At 35.9% G+C, this 17,755-nt stretch overlaps 1 protein-coding gene across 7 annotated transcripts in view; it reads right to left on the reverse strand.

Moving 5' to 3' along the window:
• Positions 1–17,755, reverse strand: part of ZNF521 (zinc finger protein 521) — a 298,810-nt gene that overhangs the window by 104,965 nt on the left and 176,090 nt on the right. The window lies entirely within an intron of this gene.

The raw sequence follows: 17,755 nt of genomic DNA on the forward strand, positions 1-17,755 counted from the left end.
TTGTTTGAGAAACTTTCAAGTGTCTTGTGGACTCATTGGCCGTTGCTCTGTGGACTAGCATTAGCCTGATTTTGGCTGGAATTAATTGGGACAGTTCTGGGTTTTTGGGTGAAGAGAATTGTTGGGAAATATTAATAAACCTACTAAACCACTGTTATGTGTCCATGTGAGTGAGTGGGACAGCACAGTGACAATGATCCTAAACATTCCAGTAAATCTACCAAAGAATCGCTTAAAAAACCCAAAAAATTTAGAGTCCTGTAATGGCCTTGACCGTATTTACTGTACTTTCTTTGATTGTAAATACAGTCAATCAATCAGTCAGTCAGTCAATCAATATGAATAGGATCTAATCTCAGTCTTGCAAGACATGGTTTAATATTCCATAAATCTTGGACAAATGTAGCTGAAAGATAAGATTATCAACAAAAAAACTTCAAGGAATGCAAAATTCATATACACTGCTCAAAAAAATAAAGGGAACACAAAAATAAGATATCCTAGATCTGAATGAATGAAATATTCTTATTAAATACTTTGTTCATTACATAGTTGAATGTGCTGACAACAAAATCACATAAAAATTATCAATGGAAATCAAATTTAGCAACCCATGGAGGTCTGGATTTGGAATTACACTCAACATTAAAGTGGAAAAAAAGACTACAGGCTGATCCAACTTTGATGTAATGTCCTTAAAACAAGTCAAAATGAGGCTCAGTAGTGTGTGTGGCCTCCATGTGCCTGTATGACCTCCCTACAACGCCTGGGCATGCTCCTGATGAGATGGTGGATGGTCTCCTGAGGAATCTCCTCTCACACCTGGACTAAAGCATCCCCCAACTCCTGGACAGTCTGTGGTGTAACGTGGCATTGGTGGATGGAGCGAGTCATGATGTCCCAGATGTGTTCAATTGGATTCAGGTCTGGGGAACGGGCGGGCCAGTCCATAGCATCAATGCCTTCGTCTTGCAGGAACTGCTGACACACTCCAGCCATATGAGGTCTAGCATTGTCTTGCATTAGGAGGAACCCAGGGCCAACCGCACCAGCATATGATCTCACAGGGTCTGAGGATCTCATCTTGGTACCTAATGGCAGTCAGGCTACCTCTGGCGAGCACATGGAGGGCTGTGCGGCACCCTAAAGAAATGCTACCCCACATCATTACTGACCCACTGCTAAACCGGTCATGCTGGAGGATGTTGCAGGCAGCAGAACATTCTCCACGGCATCTCCAGACCCTGTACGTCTGTCACATGTGCTCAGTGTGAACCTGCTTTCATCTGTGAAGAGCATAGGGCACCAGTGGCAAATTTGCCAATCTTGGTGTTCTCTGGCAAATGCCAAACGTCCTGCACGGTGTTGGGCTGTAAGCACAACCCCCACCTGTGGACGTCAGGCCCTCATACCACCCTCATGGAGTCTGTTTCTGACCATTTGAGTAGCCACATGCACATTTGTGGCCTGCTGGAGGTCATTTTGCAGGGCTCTGGCAGAGTCCCTCCTTGCACAAAGGCGGAGGTAGCAGTCCTGATGCTGGGTTGTTGCCCTCCTACGGCTTCCTCCATATCTCCTGATGCACTGGCCTGTCTCCTGGTAGCGCCTCCATGCTCTGGACACTACACCAACAGACACAGCAAACCTTCTTGCCACAGCTCGCATTGATGTGCCATCCTGGGTGAACTGCACTACCTGAGCCACTTGTGTGGGTTGTAGATTCCGTCTCATGCTACCACTAGAGTGACAACACTGCCAGCATTCAAAAGTGATCAAACCATCAGCCAGAAAGCATAGGAACTGAGAAGTGGTCTGTGGTCACCACCTGCAGAACCACTCCTTTATTGGGGATGTCTTGCTAACTGCCTATGCTTTCCACCTCTTGTCTATTTCATTTGCACAACAGCATATGAAATTGATTGTCAATCAGTGTTGCTACCTAAGTGGACAGTTTGATTTCACAGAAGTGTGATTGACTTGGAGTTACATTGTATTGTTTAAGTGTTCCCTTTATTTTTTTCAGCAGTGTATATATGATATACAGTAGAGGTTTCTCAAGATGTATGTATGTATGTATGTATGTATGTATGTATGTATGTATGTATGTTTGCATGCATGCATGCATGCGTGCATATTAACTTTTTTGTCTACTTTTTCCAAATACCAATTAAAATGATCTGGTGTCTTTATATGAACATACAGTGTCATTGTTACTTTTGTAATTTTGTCTGCAATCCTAAGCATAGGTAACCCATAATACATTGGATTTAGTTCATATTTAGAACATATGCAGTACAGCATTTTTTAAAAAGATAGATAAAATGAAAGGCAAAATGACTCAGCTGATTAGGAATCACTTTGTATGCAATTGTAAATGTAGTTTCATTGAAAATGTATATATTTTTAAAAAAATATTCATTTTTTGAAGTATGAACCTTTAAACCAGGGGTGTCAAACTTGTGGCCAGCAGGACGGATGAGTCATGCGCTGCCCACGTCCAGCCTAGTTTAGCAAATGGGGGAAAAGTCGCAATTTGTCACATGGCGACATCGTGACAATGTGACTTTGACACCCTTGGTTTAAACCAAATTATTCAACCAAATTAAATGCCAAAGGGAGATTATCCATTGTCCAAGAACAGAGTTCTGCTCTTGTCAAGAAAATCCTTAAGAATAAAACTGAAAATCAGATCTTTGCTCTGATTACTTGCTATATTCAGGTTCTAGTATCCTACAAGATGGGGATAGAATTTATATCTAAATTGTTCCTTCATGAATTGATCAAATTCAGTCCTGCATTCAGATCAATTTGAGCTGAGTATTACAGGAGTGTCAAACTTGCGTCATCATGTGATGCATCGTGACTTTTCCCCCCTTCTCCTAACCGGGTGTGGGTGTGGCCAGCGCATGGCACATCTGGCCCATGGGCTGCGAGTTTGACACCCCTGTATTATATTAGCAATATTCTTAACATACCCTTATATTTCAGAACCCAAGCAACATCCACCCTATCAAAAATCATAGCACAATCAGATAGACAATATTTTTTAGTCTGAGAGCCTTGGCAGGGTCAAGACACAGAAATGAGCAAGGTGTGATTAAAATGAAAGTATTCTTTAATTCCAATTAAATGAAAGTTATATTAACAAGCCTTAAGGTGGTTTATTAGGCAATTTATTTATTACATTTGTTAATGAAAGCTTTCTCTCACATTAAAAAATTAAATCCACTAAAATTTTTGGAAGGTTTGTAGTGACAGCAGCAAGGATTTAGATGACAGCATGGTTATGATGCTATAAGTCAGATACCCATCGGATGTATGAGTGCTCACATACTTTCTTTTTACCATATTATATAAAATCTTCAGGGAGCAGATCAGTAAAACAAACAATAACACTTATCCTCCTGATGTACTGTTTAAGCATCCTACAACACCAAATTAGAAAGATCTAAGAAAAAATTGGAAAGGAGAAAATGTATTTTGGTCAAAATTAAGATAGCTTTTGTGTGTATTAAAACCTTTTAAACACAGCATTATTAGTTTGGTCAAACATTATCTCCTGCAGTGAGTGGAGGCAGGCCAGGAGTATGAAGGCTGCTGAGCAAAACAGGAAGAAAGTGAACTGTGAAATTGGTAATTTTATGAGTTTCACAGGGAGGGGGGGCTTTGTTGTTAGACACAATGACAATTGGAACAGAGTTCTCAGGTTAATACCAACCATACAATTGTCCATTTATTCAAAAGGGTAACAATAGCTCTAACCTTTTATATCTGAAACAAATGGGGAGGGGGGCATTCGAGTTCATGTCCAACAAGACCAAGGTGAAAAAAAAGGGAAAAGATAAAAGATGAGGAACAGATGGGCAAACATGGTTCCATAGATGGCTTTAGTAAAGATAACACTGATTTTTGTACACCACACCTGAGGAAGACCCTTCTGCTAATGTTATTCTCTAGTAATGGCATTGGAAACCACGTCTTGTTATCCATTTGTTTATTTAATCTGACCTTCTGTCTTTTTATGGTACAATCAAATTTAAAGCATAGATGTATAATGAAATCAAATTGTAGACCATAGGTAACTTTTAAAACTCAGGTTAAGATACATACATACATACATACATACATACATACATACATACATACATACATACACACACACATACACACACATACACACACACAATTCCTTCCTCCTCCACTTTACAATAGTTTGTACTATATTTTTATTGTAAAGTATTTCTATTCTTTGTAATTTCATCTTTCTATTAAGTTGCCTAGATTTTCAAAACCAAGAAGAGTGAAAGGCAACATACATTTGGTTCACTAAATATTAAACAAGGAGATACTCTACAATTTCATGATGTTATAGAGAATTGGATACAGATACAGAAATAAGTCAAAGATCAGTTCTTTCTATGAAAATCAATACCCCTAAATCAGGATAACATGAAGGAAGCAAGAGCTACTCAAATTTGGGTGAGATAGTTTTAATGCTAGTTTGGGTTAAATAGAGAATTTTGAAAACTGCATATTTATAGTGAGTACATTTTGACAGAATCTTACATCTTTCCAGGTTTCTTCCCATCTGGGTTAAGTTGCCATTTATATTTATTTATAAGATAAATTATCAACTGACTTGTCAGCTAGCTCTTGTTTGTGTCTACTTTGCCTTTCATTCCTTTTCCAGCTTTCCCACAACCTTCCACAACTAAAAACCATGCACTTTGATCCTCCAATTCCAAGATGAATGTCTGCATTTGCTTTTGACTTTGTATCAATTTTGTATTGCTTTGTTCAGCCCACCCCACAAACCTGTATATTTATGTTACCATAAAGAAACGGAGAATCAAAACAATGCTGCTTTGCATCAACTTAAATTACTTGTGAGGTGAAGCATGTTGGTCTCCCTGGCCATCTTTCGAGAATTTCATTTTAGCTGAGCAAAAACTTTATTATTTTTGGAAAGGAAAGACACTTAGGTCTCTTTATATTTACCAAGGCAGATTGATTGCAACCTAGTGGATATCTGCCATTTAAAGACCTCTGGTGTCCTCTGATAGTCCTCCATTGGTCATGTCGACTGCTTTTACCATCTGAAAAAAATTATTCACAGACTAGGCCTTTCCCACTTTCAATTTGGGTGACTGCCTTCTGTAAACTGTTAAGCAGATGTAAACCCATCTTCTTAAGGTGATTAGAACTAGAGTGAACCAAATGTATGTACCTATGTTCAAGTATTTGTGCAAAAACAACAGTATTTATTTGTAACTTAATTTCCTGGCATATGATACCTTGGTTATGATTGATTCTGTTAGTCTTTCTTCCTCCCTTTTGCTCATCCCCCTCCCACTCATCCCCTTTTTTCAAAATGCAATTAATATAGTTTTGTGTTAAATGATTCAGTGAAAGTAAATCTTTTATATTCAGGTAAGCAATTCAGCCTTGTACGGTTTTATGGGAATTAGATTTTTTGAAGTCTGTGTTGAGCATGCCCATAACTCTGACAGAGCCCTGCAGGCTCTTGTCTTCACCTTCAAATCATAAGACAGAGAAATCAAGCTCCCTCTGTGCTCTCAATTATACCAAAAAACACGGAGCAGAAGTCTTCAGTAATTCAATCCCTGTGGAAGCTTCTTCATACTGTTTGCACTGTTGGAACTGCTGACAGCAGCAATCCCACAATTCCTCCTGGTATGCTGTCAAAGTTCCTTATACAACGTGAGAGGCAGTGCTCTGTCCCACTGCTCCCTCTCCAGAGGCCTTTAAGCACATGCATGACTTTTGATGCTTGCTTGATACAGTGGCCAAAAGGCCAGAAAACATCACAAGGAGAGTTCTTTACACAGTTATAAGGTACCCTATTCTCAAACTAATAGGAATTGTGGCTACATGTGGGCCTAGCTGGCTGTAATTTAATCACAAGTACAGCTGCATAAACATTGTACTATGGAATGTCTGCCTGCAATTGGATTCTTTCTTTGAAACTACACTGCAGAAAATTCCTGAATGCCATTTTCCATATGGTTAATGAGCAAATGTATCATGGCTAACTTTAATTTATGAGTTGCAGTGATTCTAGCACATGTGTGCAAAAACAGAGTACCCATGGCTCTTTCTTATCACACAATAACATTTCATAGTTTACTGCCAAGTGACACAGAAAAAGAGCTACTGTATATTCTTAATTGGCTTAAGCTTTCTGAAAACCGTTCTGTAGCTTTCCTTCCAATACCAGTCAGACTTTTCAGATAACAGCAACATAATAAGAAAGTCCATTTTGCTGAAGGCTTGTTCAAAAACAATGGAAAAGGCTTTGCTCATTTAATTTCAAAGGAGTAGCATTTAAATTATAGCTGAATCAGTTATGTATGCATCTTCCAACTTAGATATCTACGTATGTGTGTGGGAAAATAGGGAATATTCTTTGGCCTATATTTCTGCTTATGGTTTTGATTTACATTAATATTATCCATAATAAGATAAACCAAAAGGTTTTTTAAAAAAAGCACAGGTAAAAACAAACTAAAAAGTTTGACTTGCTTTATTCGATGCCTATAGAAAGAATGATGATGTCATAATACTGAATAGATTAAGCAACTCTTGCAACCTCCAGATGTATTAATAATGCAGTAACAGGAACCCCATGTCTGGTATTCTTTGGCCATGCTGACTGTCATGCCCTTGGTAGAGTCGGACTCTGAAGGAAAGGAGGAACAGCTGACAGGGAGTGGAAGTGTGGCTCTGGAGGTTATGGAGGAGGCTGGGGAAGGGGAGAGGCCAGCTGAGTAGTCAGAGGAAGAACCAGGCCCATCCCCTCTTCATCCTAGGACAGGCAGGGAGAAACTGAGAAGGAAACAACTTGGCTTACGAGAGAGGAAGCGGCCATGATTCCCCTCATTGGTGGCAGCTGGGGAGAATAATATATAAGAGAGATAGTTACAACACAATGTTGCCAGAAGCAAAGCGTGTTTTATTTTGGGCTGAAAGTATCTTGGTTGGCGTCCTTCCCACAGACTGTGCCTTATTATCTCCTTGAAGTTGGTAATTACTTATCCTGGTCGTTGTGGAATTTCCTTCATTGTAGTTTGTTTTGGGGTTTTTTATTTAACCTCTATCTGCTCATTAAGTTCAGACTGTATAGCTTTCTTTTAAAGACTATTTTTGGGTAAGTTTTATCTCCAACTGAGAATTATTGAACAGTGGGGCAAAGTTGGAGGGATTAAAGGATGTTTATTTATGTTTTGGATTTTGTTACATTTGTGTTACACTCCGGGTCATCACACTAACTTGGAATTTTGGATATTACAATTCCCACTTTCTGGAGAATGTCTTATTAAGTCCAAATACATAGGTATAGAATAGGGGGGATGAAAGGGATCTAGGTGTCCAGGTGTATTACCTCTTAAGTAGGAATCAGCAGTGCTCTATGGCTGCCAAAAAAAGTCAACAAAGTTCTTGGCTGTATCAACAGAGGGAGACCATCAAGGTCATGGGAAGTGAGAGTACCACTTTATACTGCATCAAAACCACACTTGGAATACTGTGTCCAGTTCTGGTCACCATAATTCAAAAAAGATGCTGAGGCCCTAGCAGAGAAGAGCAACAAGAATGATAAGGGGTTTGGAGGCTAAACCATATTATGAATGGCTAAGGGAACTAGGTGTGCTTAGCCCAAAGAAGAGAAAGCTCAGGGGAGATATGATAAAAGTCTTCCAATACTTGAGGGGCTGTCACAGGGAAGATGGTGTTGGATTTATTTTCCATAGCACCTGAGGGCAGGATAAGAAGCAATGAGTGGAAGCTTGTCAAAGGGAGATTCAAACTGGAAATAAGGAGGAATTTCCTCACAGTAAGACTTATTAATTAATAGAACAGCTTGCCTCTTGGAGTTGTGGGTGCTCAATCACTGGAGGTTTTCAAGAAAAGATTGGATAACCTTTTGCTTGGGGTAGTATAAGGACTTCTGCCTTGGGAGTGGGTTGGACTAGAAAACCTCCAATGTCCTTCCTTTGATTTTTGTTTTTCATATGTATCTTACACATTTTTTCTGCTTCAGAAGCAACCCCCCCCCTCCATTGTTTGGATTGTTGGTGTTCCTTTTGTACTTCAGGCAAAATCAATTATACTTAAAGCAGTTCACTGTTGTTACTCATTGGGACATAAACATTTCTGGTCCGAGGGAGGACATACAGTAACATGAACTAAAAAAAGGGAGAGGAAAAATATTATTTTTGGTAGGATTCCAGTAGTAATGCTAAGTTGAAGTTAAAAGGTGGACTACTGCACTTCATTTTACATTCTTCCATTTGGAACAGGATTTAAAATTATTGAGAATATGCATGAAGACTAACAAATTCTACCAGGAATATATCTAGTGCTCTACTTATAAACAAGGATTTGTGTTTTTAAATTTTTTCTTTCAGTTTCTTTAAACATATGTCAGTTTTCCTTAATAAACATGCCTGATAATGAGCTGAACTTCTAATCTTTGAAATTATAACCAGCATTGCCTTTGACATTTTATATTTAGAGGAGGGGATCATTTTATAAATGAAACCTCTTTGGGCATGCTTACCAGAAATTTTATTTATTTATTTATTTATTTTGTCAAAAGCTTACAATACAATAGAAATAAGAATAAACATAAGTTTAAATGTAAGAAATAGGAACTAATAATTGGGGACAATAGGACAGGGACGGTAGGCACGATTGTGTGCTTATGCACGCCCCTTACAGACTTCTTAGGAATGGGGTGAGGTCAATAGAGGTTAGTTTGAGGGTAAAGGAGTAGGGGTTTGAGCAGGTGACAATTTTGGAATGTAAGTCAACATGTCTCATCAATATTGAGATGGTGATTATACACACATTTCTGTTACTCTATTGTATTATTGGAGGGTATACAATTTAGACATAGCTGGAATGTAGAGGTGTTTGAAATCCGTATTTATCAGTATTTGAGCTCTTCTGATGAAATTAGATACAACTACTATCTAATTAAAATAATAAATTGTTATTAATTTTGATGGGAGAGATAGGAATGGTTCTGCTTATTACTTGGTTTCACATTTCAAAAATAAATTGCTGAAGAGCCTTTGCCTTAGTTCATTTCAGTGCCTTTGGTAGTACTAGAGGACAAATATGATAACATTCTACTGCTGATCAGTCCTATTTGCGTGGAGCCCCATTCTAGAAATGCCCTTATTAGTACATCACTAACGGGTGAAAGTATCACATTCTATTATTATACTGTTTCATCAACAACATGTAGTTTCTGACTCTATTGCCAGGTTCTGCACAATTATATTGTCAGTTCTTCAATTATTCTTAATACTACTATATTTTATGTTTCATTTAAAATGATTTGAATTTTATTTTAGTCTATGGCACCACTAATGTTTTAAAAGTTTCATTCTATTTATCTATGCATTATTAATAACAAAGTTCCTTATTTATTTACCTATAGGTTTAGGTTTGGTTTAATAGCCCCGGATAGGAAATCGTTGAAATGCATTAAACCATTTTATAGAATCACAACTCATAATTCACTCCATGGAACTGAGTGTACTCTTGGTTTATCCCCAAAGCCAAGCCAAATGCAGTATCTCACCTGGTTCAACTTTTGAGAATAGCTTATTATCTTCATGGTTTGGTCCTAAATTTTTGATTTTAGTTCTTTGAAATTAGCTCTGGGAGTTCTTACATCCTGCATGGAATATCCATAAGAAAATTAGTCCATTGCTATTTACATAATTCACCCACTGAGATAATAGATGTACTTTGTTAAAGGAATTATACAAAAATTAAAAGGAAATGCACAATCAGAAGTACTCTCTCTCTCTCTCTCTCCGAATATGTACAGTATGTAGACACGTGCATAGGCTCGTTGAAATAAAATAGACTCATGAAATAAAAATTCTTCCTGTGAAATATATTTCTTGATTGAAGTCTTTTTATAATTGACTATATGGCCATGACAGTGACAGATGTCAATGTTTAGTCTCATTATTTACAATAAAAGAAATAATGGTTATACTGCTTGTAAATGATGGGGATCATAATCTGGCATATCTAATGGATATCAGGTTTTGAAAGGATGAATTTGGCTCTGTTGTTACGTTACTGAATACTTAATGAATGTAGAACCAGGAGCATCCCTTGGTCAAGCTCTCCTTAAAAAAAAAGATATTATCACGTAGGTAAACACAGTTCACCTTTGCAAAACATTCTGATGTCTGGGGGAAAATCACAAAACTGTCATCCAGATGGCAGGTTTTAGATGCCACATCTAATAATTTTCCTATTAAAATAGAAAAAAAACCCTAGATATACCATTTATTTGGAAGTAGACAAAAATACATTTAACTAAATATGTGCACTTCCTTTGAAGATTTTTCTTTTCAATAAAAGTTTATCAACTATGGGTGGCTACACTTATTTAAATTCAAAAGAAATCCCAATAATGGATAAAATCAAAGCAGATAAATAAATAATGCTAATCTTAAAAGGGAAAAAAATCCTACAGAATATCAGCAAGCATATACAGAAATTGTTTTCTCTCATATATATCTGGTGATATTTTAATCTAAGCATAAAACCAGGTGATCCTAGAACTGGGCATGAGCCTTTAATCATTCAAATGCTCATTTTAAAAGAAGAAACTCTAATAATGTAATTGCATATGAATTCTATAAAAAATATTTGACTTTGAGACGGACCATATGCCGCGGGTAGGAACGAAAGAAAAAATAAACGTAAAATGATTCAGGTTTAAAGAGGGCCAAAATATTTCGGATCCATCTCTACTATTATTAAACAAGCATTTGGTGGCAAAGGAGGGGCTATGAATTTATTAAACTAACTGGAATTATGGGCTATTTTGTGGCTTTGTTCCCATCTGTTAAATTGGACTGTCTGAAAAATAACACGGAGAAGACAGTCTTTCCTACAGATCACACATGACAAAGCAATTCAGCTTTCCCGTTCTGTTAAAGGCACTGTTCTGCATTTTTTTTTAAAAAAACATACTGTTAGCCTTCTGAAGGACTGAGCAGCTTTTTAAAAGCATTTAGAAAATATGTACAAGGATGAAAAGGTCACTTGCATAAAAGCGAGTATGCATGCACAAGGTGAAAAGCTTAATGAAACATTATGCGCAATCCAGAATAGCTCCAAGGTTAAGGGAGTCCGAGTCAGTCTTCTGCAGATCCATTTCCTCTCTCCAGGCTTCTCATGTTAACCCAGTGATTTAGTACTCTGCATTAAGAGCAATTCACCTGCCTCTGGTGTCCCAGTGGCCTGTCTCTCTGGGGAGTGAGGTGGAGAATAAAAAGTTCCACATATGGTAAAGTCAAGCTGCTTGGAGCCTGCTGAGTGTCTGCTGTGGGGATAGCAGCTCCTGAAAGCCCCAGCTGGTACTTGGAAGAGATTCTGCATTACTACACCTCAGTGCCTGCTTGGTTCCCTTCGGAAACTGTTGGCTCCACATACGACAGCCATTTTAGATCTCTTCAACCCTTTTCTCCCGATTCTGTATCCAACTGAACAGTTGGTCCTCTACTGCTGGATAATCAAATTCTTCCATCTGGTCCTATCCCTATGGAACTGAAAAGGTGTAGTATGCACCCGGTCCCAAACACATACCAGGAGAGGCAAAGCCTTACTAACAAAAAGCTGTCAACAACAGCAAACACTATAAAGTCTATTTTAAAGTAAAGGGGGAGGAAAAGATTTAAATATCTATAAAATACATGTAAAAGGGGGAAATAGGAGAAAATACCTCTCTGCTAATGAAATACTAAAAAGAAGTGCTGCTGCTACCATTCAAGGGGTTTTAAAAACAGGAAAACAAATAAATAATCAGAAAGTCAATTACCCCTGATTCTCTCTCTAGCTGTATTCTCACACAAATGCAGATCTCTATAAAAGCTCTCTGGTAAATAAATAAACATAGTAAATCTTCAGAAATGCACTGCACATAAATCTTGTTACTGCAAAAATAAATACTGAAAGTGCCACTTTTAGTAAAAACATTGGGACACATTGTCATATTGAGATCATAGCCTTCTATTATGGATTTTAAATAGTAATATATTTTTAGGGGTGAGGCTGAAAAAGACATGAAGAACAGAAGACTTGTTAAAATGCATTATTTTACTTCAGCTGTTGTTAGCTTTATCTTGATATTTAAATATGAAATCAACAGAAATTCTAACAGAAACTGCAACCTCACAATTTAGCATATATTTATTTGTGGGTTATTAGTCATGGGTTCAACTATTGAAAGTCTCCATAGGAAGGGAAATACCATGTGCATGCAACACTCTGTATGGATTCCTTTTTCACATATTTAAAGGTTACTCATGCTCTGAAATGTGAAAATATGATCCATGCTGAACGTGATTTTGTCCCCTTCCTATTGTAGCGCCTGTAAGAGGCTTCAGAATATTTATAAACTGAATATGGCAGATAATGTATTAGAAATTATCATTAAGCAGAGATCATATACTGATTCAAGAGTAGGATAACAAACCACATATCTATTAAAATATATGTAAATTAATACCAATTTTCTATTTCCAGTTCCATTGTGCATTAAAATATGAATTACTTGTGGTGAAAAAAATCTCAAGGTGGGACTTTGTTAGTGCTTTTTGAAACACTTCTTTCCAGAGAATGATAATACTCTACTCATATGTAGGGGAGTCTCATATTCTTTTGGCCACAACTACTATTCATCTCTAAGAGCTTTCAGTGATGGTATGTTAGACATGTAGCTAAACAACTAGGTGAAAAAATCTGTGGCTCACATGTGGTTGAGGGCAATGAGTGTGTGAAGTCCTCACAAACAAGACACTTGAGGAGGTAAATTCTTGCCAGTCTAGTTAATGACTGGTAAGCGCTCATCAACTACAAATAGAGATACAAAGGGAAAATAGACATTTTGCTGTAATCTCAGAAGAAATATGAATGTTTTTCTAAATAAGCAAAATCTTTTGGTAATGTATAGAACTGTCTGTAAGACATCTAATTAGAGATTCGTTGATATACAATTGGATCAAGGTTAAAAAGATACACTATATAAAAATCCCAATTTGGCTATCTACAATGGAAGCGACGATCTACCCAAATAATTTAGACCTGAACAAAATGTTAAAATATAAAGACTTATTGGATACAAATGGAAATTTAAAAACAATACAAGAGCTCCAAGAACAAGAGCTACGAATAGACTGGTGGGCTTATCTTCAAATACAAAGTCGATATAAAAAGGATGTAAAGAAGTATGGAATATACTTGAAACCTCAACAATTAGACAAAATTTTATTAGGCCCAGATAAAAAAAATTACCCAAATTTACAAGTATCTCCTAGAAGTAGAATTAGAAGAAGAAGTAGTGAAAGGACGCATGCTTGCATGGGGTCAAAATATTGATCATAACATAAAGTTATCAGAGTGGGAGACTGTATGGAATAGAAACCACAAATTAACAAAATCAGTAACATACAAAGAAAATGCATATAAAATGTTCTATGGGTGGCACTTACCCCCTTCGAGATTAGTGAAAATGTACCGTAAAATGAGTTCCATATGTTGAAAATGTAAAAAAAAAGAGGGAATATATTATCATATGTGGTGGTCTTGCCAGAGGATTGAAAATACTGGCTCAAAATTCAAAATTGGCTACAGGAAATCACCAATGAACAACTAGACCTAGAACCAGAACTCTTCCTATTGGGGATCTTCAAAAAAATATGTAAAGAGTACAAAATACTTATTATTACACATGCTGACTGCTGCCAAGATCACCTTTGCCCAGTGTTGGAAACAGCCATATACACCTGTAGAGGAACTGGTTATACAAAAAGTTATGAATTGTACTGAAATGGATAAATTAACACTGAGTTTAAAAGATAAGGAATCTTCAATATTTTATAAGGTATGGGAACAATGGTATAACTGGATAAATCAGAGACAGACTAAGGATAAGTAATTATTAAATATAGAATATAGGTAAAATAAGAATATAATTATGCACAAATTAATATTTGTAAATATCTCACAAATGATTGTTACACGATAAGCACCACAAACAGCTGTTATTATATATTTTTTATGTTTTTAATGTAATAAAATTCAATAAAGTTTATTTAAATTAGAACTGTCTGTAAATTTGTATCAGCTTTGGTAGATGTTAGGCTGTTGCTATCATTCAGCAGCAGGCAACCTGAAGCTACCATTTAATTTCATACAGTTAAAATAGCAGCTGCAAATTATTGTGATTATTATTCATTTTTTTTTATTCTCCCCTGCCCCATACTCTTTTTAATTTCTAGTCCTATATCCGGTAATAACATTCAAATAAACTTAGTAATATGTCCTATTATTGTTGTATTTTTTAAAAAGCATGATTACGTCATTAAATTTAAATCTTGATATGGTTACATAAGAACATGGAGACCTATCTTCTATAGTATTATGTTTCCACAGCAGCAAACTAGGGCATGAGCACAATAGTACAATTTCCCTCATTTTCCTAAGAATTTCCCTATAACTATTAGGCATTGAATGCTTTATCTTTCATTAATTTTCCTAATCCCTCTTTAAAATCTTTGGCCAGAATTTTTAATATTGTTAAATAGTGTTGAGTTTATGTTGAGAAGAAAATTATTTTTTTCAGCTTGGAAAAATATTATAAAATCTCTAACTGTATTTCAAGGTATCTATACCCACAAGGTGTTATATGTAGGTTTATGACTGAATTTCCTAACATTATATTTAACAATTGTAATATGTAGCATCTGTATGAGACTAATTAATAAATAATTTTTGACAAATGATGTTTCTTTTCTAACATTCTAGCCCTATATAATTCAGATTACAAACTCTCTTGGGAAAACCCAGTTTAAATTCCAGATTTAAAAAACAAATAAAAATACCGATAGTACCTATAGCAAGATATAACAATAGTATAGGGACAATACTATAGTGTAGTATAGGGACAATAGCAGTAACATGCTGTCTTACATGGCCTACATGACTCAGTGCATACATTACTCAGTGCTACTGAGAACATGTTGATAGATCTTCAGCCTTTAACTAAAGTTTCAGAGGATGCTTAAAGTTATCCAAAGATTTCCCTTCTTCAGAAGGGAAAATAGAGAATCTTATTAAATTATAATGTGGTTTTCTTTATTTTTGGCTGTGTTGTGCAAATTTAATTAATTATAGTTTATTCAATAATCCACAGTTAAGCAAATCATTACTTACCATAAAAGAGACAAACATTCTAGGAGTTATCTTGTTATTAATTCCTGGACTCTGATACTTTGAACACTGACCAATTTAAGGAACGTTTAAACAAAACTCATGCAATACAAAAGAGATATTCAGCAAGCAATTTATAGCATTTTCTTTACAGTTTCTGTAAACACAATGATTAGTTGCTAGATTAGTGCTAGAAAAAATGATCAATTATTTTAATACAATCTCATAAATAAACGAAGAGACTCTCTTTGTTTCTGTCCTGATTGGTGGAAAATCAATTGTCTATTGCCTGGAAATGACTGGCTTTCCATTTTTGATATTTACTAACAGCATCCAGACACAGCATTTTCTGTGGTGCCAGAAAACAATGAAGAATAAAACAAACAATTTTTTTTTAAATAAACAAAGTTATGAAATATTTATGGAGCTGAAAATTAATTACAATTAAAGAGCATCTTCTTTCTAGAAATCAATTGCTACTCTATCTAATGGACAGTGTATAGATGTTATGAATACAGAATAACAATCTAGTTTAACCTTAGAACTTGTTAATACAATTTTCTGGTGTAATATCAAGGAGATGCTTTGCTTTGGTATATTAAGCATAAAACTTCAAGGATGTATTACTGTTGTGCATAAATTCTATAGCAATTGTGCACAATCTCCTTGAAGACTCCATGAATTGAGTTAAATGTTAATTGTGATTTAGTTCATATTTAAACACCTCAAGAGAAGATGTACTTGCGATTCTACTAACGTCTGGTGATGACAGATGATAGATAGATAGATAGATAGATAGATAGACAAACAGACAGATAGATAAGATAGACAGATGGATAGATAGATATGATATATCATGTACAGGTAATTAAAGGTAGAACATGAAATACAGATAGTCTTGGATGTATCACCATAATAGAGTCTGGAATTTCTGTTTTAACTCATGAAGTCCAAAATATTCATATGACTGAACCCAATTTTTTCTATTTTTTTGTAGTGGTTGTTAAGTGAATGCTACAGTCATTAAGTGAATGATGTGGTTGTTAAGTGAATCCAACTTTTTTATGGGCTTTTTTAATTGGAAATCAGCCCCAAATGCTGGAGATTAGCAAAAGAGATCGTAAATTGTGATCACATGACTGCAGAAAGCTGCAACTGACTCTAAAGATGAGATGGTTGCCAAGCACCCAAAATGAGGATGTGAATACAGTGTATGTGTGCAGCTTTTGGGAGGTCTGTTATAAATGACCTTTGTAAAGTTGCTAAAAGACCTGTCATTAAGCGAGAATTACTTGTGTGTGGAACAAACCTCTGGATTGAAATGGTTAGGGTTAGGGTTAGAAGGATTGGCTTTCTTGCTTGCCATGATGAATGCAGCATGAAAAATAAAGGGGTATCTTGAATGAAGAAATAGTTGTTTTCTGTTGTCCCTCACCTACAGATATCTACAGATTTAGGATCTCTCTCTCTGTGTGCGTGTGTGTGCATGTGTGTGTGTGTTGTATGTGTGTTCATGTATAGCTGAATTACCGAAAGCATACAGTTTCATATTCAATACCCAATATAAAGCAACTGCAATTCTGTAGATTATTTCTATAAAGATTTCTCAAATAATACAAAAATTGGTTTTGATATCCATCCAAAGTCTTGATTGTAAGACTGGTCATACTCATCATAAAGCCTCAGGCTTCTCCCTGGGAATTTCAAGGAATTAATTTTTTACTAAACACCTGCTAAAGGGCTGTGTTCTGCACTTGGGCATACAATTTAATCTTTTTGTGTTGTCTCCCAGCATTTTCATTGCTGTTTGAGTAATTCACACAGGGAAAATCTGAGTCCAGCACTAAAGAGATAAGCTCGTTTGGTAATACCTACATGTTCAGACATTTTAAAACACTAACATCTCACATTTTCCTTTTCCATAATACAGCCCACGATATTTGGTACCTTCTTTTTTTTTTAAAAAAAAGGCTTACTTATTAGCAATAACAATATAGTTGTTATGCTCCATCACAGTATGTATAAATACTACATCTATTGCCTTACTCACCTCATACAACAGAATCCAAATTAGATCCTATTATTATACTGAAGTCTCACACTCAAAAGCAGTTAAGCTTCTTTGAATGGATTCCCTATTGCACAAAAAGTATGCCAGTCTTTGACTGCCAAAATCAATTAGTCGCATTCATTATGCCTCTATTTATTAACACTGCACTCTTTATAATGCATTTGCTACTGAACAAAAGAAAGTTATGAAATATCAAATGTATGTTATGATTACAATTATGGCAAAAGGAGTAACAATTGCTTTTAGCTGGATTCAACAGCCTTGTAAAGATTACATTAGAGGTGGCAGATTTATGATCTTTCCAAATGAGAATTCGTTCCAATTTGTGCATTTGAACACAAAAGAGATACACGATTGGTTACAGGTTACTGATTCTAATAGTGAAAATCTTATTGTCCTTCATCTTCTCCTAATCCA

Source organism: Notechis scutatus, chromosome 3 (assembly GCF_049901735.1).
Source record: "Notechis scutatus isolate UNSWTSFEM ecotype Mainland chromosome 3, rNotScu1.2, whole genome shotgun sequence".
Taxonomy (NCBI): Eukaryota; Metazoa; Chordata; class Lepidosauria; order Squamata; family Elapidae; genus Notechis; species Notechis scutatus.